Source organism: Lactuca sativa, chromosome 5 (assembly GCF_002870075.4).
Source record: "Lactuca sativa cultivar Salinas chromosome 5, Lsat_Salinas_v11, whole genome shotgun sequence".
Classification (NCBI taxonomy): Eukaryota; Viridiplantae; Streptophyta; class Magnoliopsida; order Asterales; family Asteraceae; genus Lactuca; species Lactuca sativa.
Window position 1 is genome coordinate 284640873 of NC_056627.2, and position 17182 is coordinate 284658054.

A 17182-nucleotide genomic window follows, 5' to 3' on the forward strand; every position below is an offset into this window, starting at 1 on the left:
GTAATCTTTTGTTTATTAGGCACTTATTATAGATAAATACATAATAGATCAGATCCTGTATCATTATGATAAGATCGGTTCTTAGTATAGATAAGATTAAATCCCATCAATCAACGGATATAGATTTATAGATTAGTGTATATATACAACATTAGGCCTAACCCTAATGTTGTGCTAGTGTTCGTGGCTTTGTGTCAATTGTCAAGTGACAAACCCGTCTTCTTTGTGAAGATAAAACCTCTTTTCTTGGTGAAAGGAACATTTAGAGAACTCTTGTGTCATTTATTTTCTGTTTCATTTGTACTTGAAGTGTATCCGATCATTTACAAACCTTTAAAGTGTTGGCGGCCAAACCTAACCCCCAAGTTAAATGATGAGCCAAATGATAAAAAATCCCCTAACAGTTCAGTTGCGTGGGTGGCCGCGCAAACTTGTACGGGTGAGACCCCATCCTCACAAAGAATGTTGAATTACTATTGACTCCTTTTCCCCACTACTTAAGATTCCCTTGGTCCATTTCACACCTCACAAGATTCAAATTTGACCAATCATATTCAAGCCTCAAAATGGATAGTCCAAGCCCAATAGCAAGAGTTAATGACCCATTTTCATAATCTCATTTCATCCAAGTCTTCAATGCATTAAGCCCAATTCTTCCAAATTGGATCCTCAAAGCCCAAAAACTCCTCACAAGCCCCCTAGCCCGGAAACAAGCTAATCCGCAACCTCAACGAGACTTCAATAACCTAAAAAATACTTTATGTAAAATAGAAAGTATCCAAAATGATCCAATACAAAGAAGAAATAGAATGCACAATTCAATAACAATAACAATGGCTAAAAATGCTATAATAAACTATAAAAATAAGTAAGTAAAACAAGCTATCATATGTTACTTCTTCTTCGCATTGTCCAAAATATTTCTTCATGCATCTTTCACATCATTTCGCCTCGTTGTTACCCCCAGGCTTCTTGTCGTTGACGCTCATCTTTCCTTTCTTCCTTTGACATTTTCCTCGCTTTTCCCTTTGACATAATGTCAGCCAATCATTTCCACTAGCTTAACACTCCAGTCTATAGTTGCTTGGCTGCAAAGATTGTCTTCCGTCAGTCGCTACAGTTTCAGGTCTCAAATACAATCTCCATTTCATAGATCCAATCTACCATTGTCATTGGTGTTGGTTCTCCAAAAAGACTTTATGGTTTGGATGCCATGAAGTCCTCATACTTGCATCCATTTTTTTCAATCTCTTCTTCGATGTTGTTCCTCCTAACCTTTCGTGGTTCAGTTTGTTTTACACTCTTACTGTAGCTTCCTTCTTCGGACTGAGCATTATTTATGACTATTTCAACAATCGGTGTAGTGAGATATCTCCTATTCTCTTGGAATAGTTGTATGATTTCCTCCGTTTGTTCGGCTAACATTACCTTAATCATGGGTTGAACTCCTGTCATCATGATTGGTTCAACTACTGGTACAACATGTAGTGTAGGTCCATTCACATGTTAGGGTTGAGGTTCAGGCTGTCTGTCGCAGTTATCATTTCTTAGTACGCTTGTGTTCTCACCATGATGTTTTGTACACCAGAACAATCGTTTAGTGTACCATAATCACAAGTATATTATGATAAGGAAGGTTTTAGTTATGTTTTGACGCATAATCCTCCTGATCACTCCAAAAATTTATATGATAATTCTAATACATTAATTATACGTTTAGAAACCTGAACGCCTAAAGTTTCCAAATAAAGGTCGACAACAGTCTTTAAATCCTTTTCAAATAGCAATCTAGGTAGGCAACCTAAGGCATACTATAATATAAATCATTTAGCACATAACATAATATTAGGCATATTATCCTAGAGTAAGCTAGTTCTCGTGTTAATTAGGCATACAACCAAAATTATTTTCAACACACACGTCACAATCATCACTTAGCATTTTAATTTGAAGTCTAGATTTTTCAAAATTCCCAGTTCGCTTAAACTAATGCTCTGATACCAACTATGAAATCCCTAACTTTACAGCCAATTAAAAACCTTTTCTTAATGCTTATTTAATTTAGAGTATTCTTTAAAATGAATACATTAATGCGTAATTTGTCCTAAAACATTATTTTGAGAGATGATATCAATATCAAAGTGTAAGGTCACACCTTATGATTTAATAAGTCAAACACATGACACAATGATCTATCAGCGTCAGCATCTACATATTGACAGTGCCAGGGTATCAAATTTATCAGTGTCAGCTTACATTTTAGTTATCCGATTGCAATCCTTTCTATATTAGGAAGATATCTTTGTATATTAGGTAATGATATAGATTAGTATAGAATAGATCACAGATCCGAAATCTTTGTGATAAGATCGGTTCTTAGTATAGATTAGATGCAATCCCTTTAATAAAGGGATATACATGTATAGATTATTATATATATACAACATTAGGGAAAACCCTAATGTTGTGGTTGTGATTGTGGTTTTGTGTCAATCATCTTTGTGACAAACCAATCTTCTTAGTGAAGACAAAACTTCTTTCTTGGTGAAAGAACAATTTGGAGAACTTCTATGTTATTTACTTTTTGTTGATTATTTTTACATTTTTTATTCATACTTGAAGTGTATTCGATTGATACAAACCTTCAATTGGTATCAGATCAGGTTTGTGATACACTCAAGTAATCATGTCGACCTCTTTCATTCCAAAGTCATCTGTCTGTAACAAGATCCCTCCATTTCACAAACACAACTTCTCTAATTGGAAATCATAGGCCATGAAAGTTCTAAAGTTCATGGATTTCAATATGCTCGACGTCATCAACAAAGGTCCTATAGCTGATTTGCATCAATCATCCAATAATAGTGCATTGTCTATCATTTGGTCCAAAACTGCCCAACTGCTCAAGAGATGATGACCACTCTATCATCTGCTTCTGAAAAGGAAAACTCTTCATACGATGAAGTTAAGTTTCTCATGGATCAGTTTGTTGAATCTCATGCTAACACTTCACATGACAACATTGGGATCCTTAACGCCGATTCTTCTCACACAGCTGATAACCTCAAGTTAGAATGGGACGATGCATCAACATATAAGGTAAAAAATCATGCTAATCTTTCCTCTATTGATAATATCGAAAAAGATGACACGATCGATCTCTTATGTTTCAATTTATTGATCTCAAATAAAGAAAAATCTTCTCTCAGTCTTGAGCTAAAGATTCTCAAAGAAAAACTCTTCTCTCTAGAAAAATCTCTTTCTGATTTAAAAAAGGGAAATAGTTGTATCTCGCTAACAATAACCTTCTTTACGCTGAAAAAGAAAAAGTTGTTGATCATGCTAATCACACTCAACTTATTTGGAATTTTTGGGCATCCTCTCACATTAATGTCACAAGAATCATTAATGCTCAGATTCCAGATCAGTGTAAGAAAATTCTTGGAGGTGATATAAAAGGTGTTTTTTCTTTAACCAAAGTCGAAACTAAACAAACCTTTTATAAAGTTGACTGTTAAAAGAAGACTTTAAAAGTAGATTTGTGAGTTCTTACTTTATAAATCAAACCTTAATCAATACTTATTGCTCTATTGATTCTAATGGCATTACTAAATGTGTTTCTAAATTATCTGCTGTTGATCCTTCTCACCAACCTTCTCATCGTGAGTATATTCTTCCCTCCACTAATTTTGCTAAAGTTTCCTGTATGCAATGGTGAAGTTCATTATGTAAACGAAATTCTCAACATGTTTCCTCAGTGCTTAGTTAGCAATTCTGAACCTTTTGATTAATCAAAGCAATCTACTCTTGATGACTCTTCAAAGGATCACGAGTCTCATGACAAGGTCGTATATGAGCATACCATTCATAGCATTCCTTGTTCCAGAGCTAAATCAAGAACTCTTAAATCAAATAATCAAAGTTCTTCAGATTCAGCAGTTGAAAAGAAATCAAAATATATTGTTAAAGGAAATAATCCTGGAATTAAAGTTTGTTATTGATGTGGTGATGCCTCTCACAAAGTCAACGAGTGCACTCGAAATGATAAGTGGATCAAAAAGGGAAACTCGTTGAACTGTCTGTCTGATGATTGTTATAACATATTTTCTTAGTGATCCTTTGCAAGTGAGTCAGTGTATATTCAGTGTATATTTAGTGTATACCTTTTTTGGACTTATTGTACATCTTAGTTTTAGGGTACTAACCATGTGGTTTTTGGAAATGGTAATACTTCTAACATCTCTCATATTGGTAACTCTTGGATTTCCAAAGATCTTAAACTATCTGATGTTCTTGTGGTTCCTAATCTCACTAACAATCTTCTTTTGATTAGCAAATTAACAAAGGATTCTCTGGTGGATGTTTTATTTTCTAATCCATTTTTTCCTATTCAAAACCGTGAAACAAAGGAAATACTAGCACAGGGCAGGTGTGAAAATGGTTTTCATGTTCTCAAGCATGGTCATTAAGTTTTCTTACTAATTTAAAAACTACAAAGTTATGTGCTTCTTTTAAGTTATGGAACAATAGATTAGGTCATGCTGCTTTTGATACAATTTCTTTGTTGCATAAATTAGGATGTTTATCGTTTACTTCAATATTGCCTAAAGCTTGTGTTTGCACTTCATGTCAGCTTTCCAAAAGCAAACAATACCATTTACAGTTAATAACAAACTCACTTTGCATGTGCTTGATCGTGTCCATTGTGACTTATGGGGCCAAAAACCAGTTCCTTCAAAAGAAGTATATTTATATTATTTCATATTTGTAGACGATTTTTCTCACTTCACATGGTTCTATCCTCTACGACTGAAATCTGATTTTTTATAATATCTTTAAAGCTTTCATTGATTTTGTTCAAACTCAATTTTGTAGCAAGATTAAATCTTTTCAAAGTGATGGAAGAACCGAATTAACAAACAATCGTGCCCACACCCTTCTCATGGAAAACAACACACAACATCGTTTATCATGCCCGCATACTTCGCAACAGAATGAGCGAGGCGAAAGAAAACATTGTCATATTACCGAAAATGGTCTTGCAATGCTTTTCAATACTAGTGTACTGGCTTCATTTTGGATTCACGCCTTCTCCTCCGCCACCTATACTATTAATAATCTTCCATCAAAGATTCTTGCACAAAATTCCCCTTAGGAGATGTCAATTCACTCACCATCGAATTATGATGTTTTTGGAGCTTTTGGTTGCGGGGTTTTTCCATATTTACAAAAATATTCAGCCAACAAACCAACTCCTCGTAGCATTTCATGTATTTGCATCATCTACAACCCTCACTACAAGGGCTATCGTTTCTTGGATACTACCAAAAATCGAGTCTACACCACTATACATGCAATTTTTAATGGAAACATCTTCTCGTTTAAAGGTGTACTGTCACCTGTTGATCAAGGAAAGTTAATGTTCATAAAATTTTCTAAAACAAGTTTGACTACACAACCTCCTCCTATTACAGCCCCTCAAAACCACGATTTGGAACTAGCTCCTTTGTGCTCTCTCTGTCCACCGGACCACCCTCCTTTCGCAAGTCTTCCTGCTGTTGATGTTACTACATCAGGTCCCTCACGTGATGCTGATTTTTCTATGGAGTCGACATCTCCAACACAGCCATTTCCTGCTCCGTTGGTGCCTCCTGACACCAATCCAATTGTTATCTCATCTTCTTCTCACCCCATGGTAACACGGTCTCGTGCAGTAATTTTTAAACCAAGACATATTTTTGACCTCACATACTTGGAACATGCTCCTCTACTTTATGCTATTTTGCTATAAAAGAGCCTCGTGGGTTTTAATCAATGGCAAAACACCTAAAATGGTTATCGGCTATGGAAAACAAACTTAATGCTCCAAAATCACGACACTTGTGATCTCGTTCCTCATCCAGATGGTTCAAATGTCGTGGTTTCAAAATGGGTATATCGCACAAAATTCAATTCTGATGATACCGTGCAACACCTAAAGGTTCGTTTATTTGCTCAAGGGTTTAATCAAATCTTAGGACTTGACTATACCTATACTTTTCGGTCCAGTTGTTAAAGCTGCCATAGTCCGTATTGTCTTGTCATTAGTTGTCATGCAAAAATGGTATCTTCATCAACTTGATGTTAAAAATGCTTTTTTAAACGGGCATCTCATGGATACCATATTTATGGAGCAACCTCCTGGTTTTACAGATCCAGGATTTCCCAATCATATTTGTCATTTGAAAAAGGCATTGTATGGTCTTAAACAGTCACCTCGTGCATGGTTTCAACGACTTAACACCTTTCTGGTAACTCTTGGTTTTAATTGCAGTAGAGGCGATGTTGGAAAAATTAATTGGTGAATTCAAACTAATCACCAAAGTTGAGGGGTTGAATGGAGTATAATCGAAAATTAATGTTCAATTTTCGTTTACAACTTGTAATTAGGAATGATATTAAATATAATGTCGGTTTCAAATTGTGTTTTAATGATAATTTAATTGTTTGTTGGTTATGGTTTGTAGTATAAATACAACAATTCCTCAACCATTTGAGATACACCAAGAATGAAATAAAACTCCCTTCTTCCCCTTTTTTGTGTTCTTCATTTTCTTGTTATATCAAGGTTATAATCTAGGCCTATTGAGGGTTTGGCTGGTCTTGAAGAGTCACTTCAAACTGTTGTATCATGGGAAAAAAACACCCGAAAGTGGGCGAATTTGTTTTAAGGACAATATGTTAAACACGTGCCTCAATTTTTTCTATTTTCTTATTTGTTTTCGTACATTACCGGAATATTATTCCTACAATCTTAAAACACAATTCGTTTGTATGAATCAAACTAGAAATCGGAAATCATTTTTCTTACATTATTTTGATATTGTACGATTTTCATAAGAAAAAATGGATTGTTTTGTGATTTTGAATCACCTTTGGTCATTAATTCATTAGGACGTGTTTTTTAGTAAGTATCGAATTTTCCAACTTCAGTACTTATTCCATTAAGTACCTAATAGGTTAAGAAGCTAGCTTAACTCAAAAACACAATTTATGTGATGCTGTGAAATGCTCTAATCTGTCCCATTCTTTGAAAAATCATAACTTTATCATGGATGCTCAATTTTTGTTGAAACCAATTCTCAAAGTTTGGTATATGAGTCGACTTCATTTCATTAATTTGTTCGAAAGCTAGAAACAACTCCAACTTTGGTGAAAAATACAATTTTCACAGACTGGTTAGGTTTTTAGCAGCTATGATACATAGTTTTGTAAAATTCATAATAAATTGTAGAAAATCGTATGAACTTGTAAAAGTAGTCCCTGGACAGATGAGAGACAGTGTACTGGATTATGAACTTAGATTGCATTTTTGACAGGTTTAAGTGGGGCTAAAGAAGTCTTGAACAGAATGCATTGTTTTTTGATAAACAAAAAGGCTTTGTTTAGTCAAAAACACCTTCAATTTTATGTAAAACAACTTTGGAAATCAGAAAACAACTTGGTATTTCTAAAAAACAACCTGGAAAACTGAAAAAGCAGCTTGGTTTTACTTAACACATCACATTTTAAATAGTTTTGTTGAAAGAAAACATCAAATTTTCTGATATAATAATTTATGCATCATTTTTCTACATGAGAAAATCAAGTTTTAGAATTTATGTATCAGAAATCAAGTTTCATAATTGATCAAATATAGATTTTAATTATGTTGAGTTTTGTCCAAGAAAGAGGCAAGCATATTTTTTGGAAATTAGAATTCTAAACATTTATATTTAGTGTATAATTGATTTTAGAAATATCACCATCCAAAGTGGAATGATTTCCGAAGTAAACTCTATGGATGCTAACTCCATTGAATGATGGATTGATATGGGTGCTAGATGCCGTGTGTGCTCAAATAGGGAGTGACTCAATAATTATAAGGTTGTCCAAGTTGAGGCAAAAAATTATTCTTGAAATTGTGATTCTAAACACTTAAATTTGGTGTTTAAAACATTCCAAAAATGGAATCACAAAGAAAAGAGCTAACACTTAATGATGTGTCGTATATTCCATAGATTAGGAAGAACATAGTGTTTGTATGGTTGTTGAACAAACATGTATTTTGTTTGGTGTTTGATTCCAATAAGTTTATACTAACCTAAAAAAGTATGTTGGTAGGCAAGGTCTACACGGAAGGTGGAATGTTTAAATTCCATATATTAGCTAATGAGCCTAATATCAATGAGTTGGATAACAATTCCGCTTACTTGCTTAAATATCTAATGTGTGAAATGATAGATTAGGACATGTTAATATTGACACATTAAGAAGGTTAAACAAACTTGAACACATACCTCACTTTCATATAAGTCAAACTATGGTTGCAACACTTGTGTTGAATCAAAGTTAACACACTAATCTTTCACGCCCATTAAAAGGACAACTAAGCCCTTTGGATAAATTCACAAATATGTGTGTGATATTGTGACATCCCCAAATTTATAGTCATTTTAAAAATTTTATTTATACTTATTTGAAAATCAGAGTATCAATTCTAAAGAATAATAATGCAGAATTTGTTCCCAGAAAACATCATAAATATATTATCAAAGCATTTTTGAAGGAATGTATTTTGTTTATATTAAAACTTTAGGATGTCATTTTCAATAAAGAAACATAAGCATAAATAAACCTTACATTCATTTACACTAATGATTTACATCTCCTTTAATCTCTCAGTGTAATGTGTCTTTGTATCGATATCTGTGATATAAATAAACTGAGTAGGTCAGGTTGAGAAACCTGGTGAGTACATAGATATTTCAATCCCAAAAATGTTATATCGTATATATATATATATATATATATATATATATATGTATATGTGTGTGTGTGTGTTTTAGAACTCACAATATATACAATTTCACCTCATATAAGCCATTTTACCCAACCCCGTCGATCCTCACAATGACAAGATCTATACTCTTGGATCTAAACTTAACCTCTTTAGCTAATCCATAATTCCCAATCAGGTATGTCTAATCCATGCTCTCGGATCAATAACTATGCTCATTCCATACTCACGGACTAGGGACAATTGATTATGTTTAATCTATGCTCCCGAATTAATGACAAATAACTATGTCCTCTACATACTCTCGGAATAAGGACAACTGACTATGTCTAATCCATGCTCTCGGATCAATGACAAATCATAAAGTTCGACCATCCGTGTATATCTCACCCACACTCATAAGAAGATACTAGCTGATATCCATCTCAATTAATTTAGGTTTGTTATGTATCCTAAATCATCATATATTATCATATATGCTTTAACACGTATTTCAGGCAATAAAAAATATTTCACACACAAACATATATTTAATACTTTAATCAATACTTGTATTAAAATCATGTTCATGAAAGGGACTATGCACTCACTTGTTAAAGTGATGACTCCAAACTCTGGCAGCGCTTCGCTTCTAACAATTTTATTTTCCTTCGATGAAACCTAGTATCATTATCACTAGATTTTAGTCTAATATTTATTGTGACTAACTATTAGTCTAGATTTAGGAGAGATATTGTTTTATAAGTGTTAAGCAATACTTTTCAACTACAGACAGGGGCCATACATGAAACGCCAGAGGGCAGGACCATTTTGGCATTTAAGCTGTTCTGAAATCAAACAACCCTATTCAGCCCTTCAAACCAGATTCCCCGTACCACGATTAGTTAAAAGGTATTATAATAACACATTGCATATTTTATAATACTTACATATATTGTTTATAAGTTCATAATAACGATAATGAACTTAAACATAAGTTATACTTAAAGTAGGGTAAGCATAACTCACTTACAATGGAGTTTAGCGAAGAACCGGGCTCTGTGCGGACAAAACTTCTAAGCCGAAAGCTCTTCCTCTCAGATCCTTCTGGCACTCCGGGACTCGCTACTAACTCTTAAGAAGGACTAGAGAAAAGCCTTGAAGCTTTGGGAGTGTTTGGGAGAAGAGCAGTGCAAAGGTGTGAAGAAATGGGATGATTTGCGCCTCTATTTATAGGGTGGTGTTGGGGTGCAAAGTTCTTCATTCATGACTTTGTAAATGTTTGACTTTTGTAAAACCCACTTGCATGTGGTGCTTTAGACTTTAGACCCATTTGGTAGTTAGAGTGAGAGAGAGAGAGACATGTAAACACCTCTATATAAGGTGGGTTTGTCCACTTGTAGAGGTGTGCTTGAGAGATGTAGAAGTGAGTGTGTAAGTGTGTGTTAATTATGTAGTCTAGATCAAGTTCTTTTTTGTAACACCATATACATTCAATATATCTCTTAAACACCCAAATCACCATGTTCAACTGTCCAATCTTTAATTCCGCATGCCAAACCATGTTCTTTGTCACTACAATTGGTATCAGAGCGGGTCTTCAAGATCAAGGTGATATTTGAAGAACGATTCTCGGTTTGGCAATTTTTGTCGCAATTTGATCAATTTTGGTGAGTCTCTCTCTAAGATCTCTCATAATTTCAATTAAATCGTGCGTTGCGTTTTGAATTTTGATCGTTTGACTCGTTGGATCAAATTTTCTTTGAAAAACCCATTGTGTTGTGATCCAATAATTTTTCTGTTGATCAAAGCCCAATCCAATCCAATATTCGTGTATTCGATTCGATTCTCAAATTTTTACAATTTCTCATTTGAATTCAAATTTAATTCTAAATGAATTAATTCATATGTTTGCTACTGTTCATCAAATTAATTCGAAGCCCAATTTAAAGAAAAAGTTTTGCTTATCAATTCATAAGGTCGATCCAAAAGTTTTAGTCCTTACCAATTTATTGATCCAATTCATCTGTTCGTTTACTGTTCATTCGAAACTTTATTTTGATTCATGTCGTTTCGTTCTTTCCTCACATATCATTCAATCTGTGAATTGAAATTCGTGAATACTAAATTTTTTTCGCTATGTCTTGCGATACAAAGATTGAATCTCCGATTCATAATCAATCGATTTGTGCTCCATATGATTTTATCATATTTTTCTCCATCCATGATGATCGATTTCTTAATTTTAAAGTCGAAATTCAATATTGATTTGAAGTTGATCGGTGATTTCACTTTCAGATTTTAGTCTTTTAATGATTTTAATTTCAACATATCTTGGAGTCGATGTTCGATCGTGTTACTAGTTCTTGGGGTTAAATTTGTTCGACAATCAGGTTGAATTAAAACGGTTATTGAATGGAAATCATCAAACAATTGAACTGGAATCGAATGACTTTGATATGTATATCAGGTTATTTGATATCTTGAGGATGATTGTGAATCAAATCTGAAGGTTAATTTTGGGAATCGATAGTTTTGGGACAAGATGTCAAGAATCGGTGTTTGAAACGAACAAATTATGTATGTCGATTGTTGATTTGGAGTCGATCGATCGAAGCCTTTGGTGTGATGATCGATAATTTTGATTTTGGGAAGAAATCGTTTATGTACGAAGGTTTTCAGTGTGACCGATGATTTGGGAAGAACTCGACTAACGAAGAATTTGGAGGATGAATTCGTTATTGAGAAGGATTTTGATTTTGATTGTTGATTTTCGAAGGGGTGTTGATAACTGATATTCGAAGACTGAATTGGAACTAAGAACTGTGTTTTGGGTTTAAATGGGAAAAACGAAGGGTCGATTGCAAAAAGCGAAGGGTTAGTTTTGGGTTTGTATTTTCGAAGGGTGTGAATTTACGAAGAGGAGAGAGAAAGTGAGACTCTTCGTATGTTTGTGAATTGAAAGAAAATGACTGAATATACGAAGGGGGTGTATTGGAAATTCGAAAGTTACTGTTCATCACTTTGTCTTCGTATGCTTCGTGTTTTTGATTAAAGGGGGATTTTTGATTTTCGTACGAAGGGTATATGCTGAATATTCGAAGGGGGTATATTGCAAATTCGTACGAAGGAAGTTACTGTTCACTATTAACTCTTCGTATGCTTCGTATGTTTTGTCAAAGTCTTCGTATGTTTGATCACAAAAAGCTTCGTATGAATTGAAGAAGAAAAATTTTCAAATGTAGCCCTTCAAATTTCGAATGGTTGTCAATTGGAAAAAGGCTTCGAATGTATGGCATCAAAAAGCTTCAAATGTTTTGGTCAAATCAAAAAGCTTTGTATGATTCGTATGTTCCAAAGTCTTCGTATTTGGCATGAAAAAGGAAATGAAAAAGTTTCAAATCTGGCCCCTGAACCTTCGAATTTTTGACACTTCGAAAATTAAAGCAAGTTTCGAATTTTTGACACTTTTCACCCAACTTCGAAAATTGTTTGAGGCTTCGCATTTTTGGAACAAGTCTTCGTATGTTTGAGAAAAAGGGCAGAACTTACGAAGATGGTCCCTGAGACTTCGAATTTTTGGCAGTTTTCACCCAAATTCGAAAAAGGACTATTTTTTGCTGAAAATTGAAGATTGTGCATTTCAGGCCCCTGCAGTTTGTGCAAATTGATGCTTTTTACCCAGAGTTGAAAAAAGGGGAGAGTTTTGCATATTTTGCTGTTTTGGGCGCAACGGGTCACTGCAGAATCTTGAATTTGACAATTTCTACCCATTTTTGAGAAATTTTGTCAAAGGCAATCCGTGAACGACAATAAAAATTGAATATTTTTTGGATTTTTCGGATTGAAGCACAAAGTTTATACCACATGTTAAGGGGGAGTTTTGACACGAAAAATTCCGAATCGAGCACGTTCTCTTTCCTTGGAGGTTTTATAATTAAATTTCGATTATAAAAAGGGGGAGAAGTTTTATATGGAAATTCAAAATTGAATTTTTCATATTACGCGGATTTGATGACTGAAGTGATCTTGAAGTTTTGAAGCCTACGAGATGATGCAATTGGAAGTTCGGAAGTGATGTATTCGAAATGGGTTTGGTTTTATTGAAGATTTTTGGGGTGTGTTTTTATGCGCAACTTTTGGGTGATTATTTGGAGTTTGGAATACTCTTAATCATTCGTTGTTGCTCGGTTTGTAAGGTCTCACATCCTAGAGCCCAAATTGAAGAGTCATGGAAGAATTGAAGATTGAAGTTCGTTTCGACATATGTCACCTTTGAGGCTCGAACCGCGTAGTGCTTGATTTTGGAAGATTTGAAGTGGGTCATTCATTCCTAACTTTGAGGGGGAGAATGTTGGGGTGCAAAGTTCTTCATTCATGACTTTGTAAATGTTTGACTTTTGTAAAAACCACTTGCATGTGGTGCTTTAGCCTTTAGACCCATTTGGTAGTTAGAGTGAGAGAGAAAGACATGTAAACACCTCTATATAAGGTGGGTTTGTCCACTTGTAGAGGTGTGCTTGAGAGATGTAGAAGTGAGTGTGTAAGTGTGTGTTAATTATGTAGTCTAGATCAAGTTCTTTTTTGTAACACCATATACATTCAATATATCTCTTAAACACCCAAATCACAATGTTTAATTGTGAAATCTTTAATTCCGCATGCCAAACCATGTTCTTTGTCACTACAGGTGGAAATGGCTCAACACGACATGTTTATGAGCCCTAGACGACGTGTTGGTGTGCCAAGTGTCACCATCTGGTGGCAAGGCATGGGGAAGAACCAGTAGCTCGAATCGCGCCACATGTCACTCGCTGATCACTCTAAAACCTAATTATCTTCTAAAATCTGTAACTTTCGCATATGAGCTCCATTTTTTATGTTCTTTATATCCACCCGTAGGTATCAACGGGATCTACATCTTTCGTTTAGAATTCGTCGACTAAATTTGAATTTATTTTTAAAGTTATATTTTAACATACTTAGACAGATAAAGTTTGTCAAAAATTATAACTTTGTCATCCGACATCCGTTTTTTTTTTGTCTTTATTTGGTTGAGCTCCTATTAACGAGATCTTCAATTCTCATTATGGGGTCGATTGATAATTGTTGACTGGGTTATAAGCTGACTGGGTTAGAATGCTGACGGAGTCCACATCTGACTGGGTTTATGTTGTCTGATTATTTATTTGACTGATTGTGCTGAATGATGAAAATGACCATATTACCCTTAGGTTATCTATATTTCTAGATAAAATAATTATAAATATACAAACTTTCACATAAAATTCAAATTAAACATACATCATTTAAAATACAAATACAAAGTGTCATACAAACTCCAAATACAAATTGTCATACAAAAACAAAAAGTACTTAATAAATTGTATACAAATCTAACAATAGCCATTTTAAAGTAACTGATTAGCAATTTGGTCACGTAAAGTAGCCATATAGCCAACAGCTTCTGAACCCCATTCTATGCCTTCTTTGTTTTGGTCCTCACTTCCTCCACCGTCCATATTAGGAGTAACCATAGTGTTTTGTTCGAAGTTCGTAAATAAGTCATCTTGAATATTGTATTTCCTTATAAAATTATGGACCGCAACACAAGAAATTACTATGTCTCTTTGCACAGGCAAAGGATAAGGATCCATTTCTTTTAAAATTGGAAATCTCGCCTTCAATACACCATTTGCGCGTTCAACGATATTTCTAAGTTGTGCATGAGCATGATTGAACTTTTCTTCCATAGTTAAAGCTACGTTTCTTCGAAAATCGGCTAACCAATACCTAGTATTGCGATAGGGAGCCATAAATCCACCAGTGTTGGTGTATGCGGCATCACAAAGGTAATATTTCTCTGTAGATGGTTGAAACACTTTTTATATAAATAATATAGATAATAAAACTTAGAGAAAAACAATAAACCTGGTGAAGGAAATGGAAATCCCAAAGTCGGTGATAACTTATTTTGTTTCCTTATTTTTATTAGTTTATTTTAGTATTTTTAGCTCTTTTTATTAGTATTGCATTGTATATTCTTTATTTTCTTTATTATGGATCGTGTCGGGTACTTTCTATTTTGCATGAGATATTTTGTAGTGTTTTGGAGCTCATAGCAGTTGCAGTTTGACTGGAATTGGGCTTAATGGGCTTCTTGAAGCATTATTAGGCTTTACGAATCCATCAAAGGAGATTTAGGCTTAAAGAGTTGTAGATTTGGATGAAGTGGGCTTTTGAAGATGGGTCATGGATTTTTATTTTGGGCATGGAATATCCATATTTAGAGCTTGAAGGTAATTGACCAATTTCAAATCATGTGAGTCATGGAGGGGACCAAGGGAATCATGGGTAGTGGAGAAGAATGGACCAATGACATTCTTCCAACACTTGCAAGGGTGGAATCTCAGGCGCGCGGGTACCCGCACAACTGCACACTTTTGGGCATTTTGGTCATTTTGTTTACCATTTACCACAGGGGGTTGGATCTTTCAGTAACATCTTTGATTTTCCACCATTGAAGAGCATTAGAGGCGATTTTGGAGCTTGGATACTCATTTTTCTCATCTTTCTAATTAATTGGTAGATTATTGATGCAAAAACACTTTTGTGATTGTTATTTCGTTGCCATGAGTGGCTAATTTCTCTATTTTGGTTAACTTCGACTAAAACCCTTGGATGTTTGTGGGTTTTTAAAGGATTCATGCTTAATTGTCATTTATCTTATGTTTATGATTCTAGTTCATATTTCTTATGCTTGTTTAATACTTTGATCATGAGCTTGGTACTTGAATAAGCAATTGTTGGTTTATTTCTTTGGTTTAGCATTGAATCACTGAATTTACTTAGAACAAGAGCTTTATGATTGTAGAAATAATCTCTAGCTTATGAATCATAACTCCTTTATGGATGTGTAAGCATTGACATCCTCTAGGAATTGAGGATTCCTTCATTCTTAAGGCTAATCAACTTCTTGGGTTCAATTGCTTCAATTAGATCTTTGATTTTGATTAAGAAGGTGTGTTGTGGGCTTCCCCAACCTCCATACTACCTATGAGAAATCTTGGCATATCATGCTTCATGATTGCTATAACCAATTTGGGATGAATGATAAGCTTCATGTTAAATCCTAATGATAAACACACAAATGTTCACTATGTTGAATTGCCTTGGTTTACCAATTCTCTACAATATTTGAGCATCTCACTTTCTTGCTTAATTGCAAGTTTTTAGTTATTAAAGTCTTTTAGTTTTCAAGCGATCATAACACCCCCCCCCCCTTTAGTTTAATTGTAGTTAGTTAATTTATTTACAAATTTTCTTTTAGATTGCATTGGTGATTGAATACAACCATTTCCTCGAGGATCGATACCCCTTTTTACCATTATATTACGTTTTATTTGCAAACAAATGGTGTAATTTGCTTGGTGTACTTGACATCCCATCATGAACCATAACATACTAAAGTCAAACAATTAATCCAAACTTTTTTCCCGCATTTGTTACCAACGAATCACAAGTAGACAAGGTGAGTCGCAACCAAAATTTCCTATTACCCTCACTTTCAACGAATAACATAAGAGAAGTGGTGTATTTCGGATCATTTTCACCCCATTCCAACCTTGCTAACTTCGCCATACAGTCATCCATCTCCTTGTCAAGATTATTTGCTTGCGAGAATGCCTGTGCAGCCTTGACAATTTCTTTTCCAACTTCTTTCAACTCATTATCAAGTGTGGTTTTTTGGGACCATTTCATTTCCCCCCTTGTTTTTTGTCCGCCCAAAGGATTCTTCACTTGCAGGTAAAGCACTAGTAGGTTTGGGATATGTTGAGGTTGGGATATCCATAAAAGGTGTTGGTTCTTCCATCTCAGTATCCTCAAAATCATTTGTAGTAAACACTTCAGAGGGATGAGGTAGTGTCGAAGATGGCCCCCAACTGTGAACGCCGGTCGAGGTCGCTCCGTCAAACAGTTGGATACAAAGATCAGGGCAAGGTAGGGGTGCATTTCTCCGCTTATCTATATACGTGTTCAACTGTTTGAAACTTTAAATAAATATTATCATACTAGTAAAAAAAATAATCTAATTTAATATATATATATATATATACACACACACACACACACACATTGCCCTCCGCTTCCCATTCTTCATCAGTCATGTTGAAGTCTTCGTTAAACGATTATAAAGATTTTCAGTTTTATTTTTCAGTTTCAACCACACCGAATACTTTGCTTTTAAGTAGTCGTATCGGTTTTTCATTTGTTTTCTTTCGACAACAAAATTATGCTCATTTTTTTAATTTCTCCGCGACTGCAATCCACGAGCTTCCTTTTAGGCCATTCCCCTCCTTGCCATTAGTGGTTAATTCTTGTATA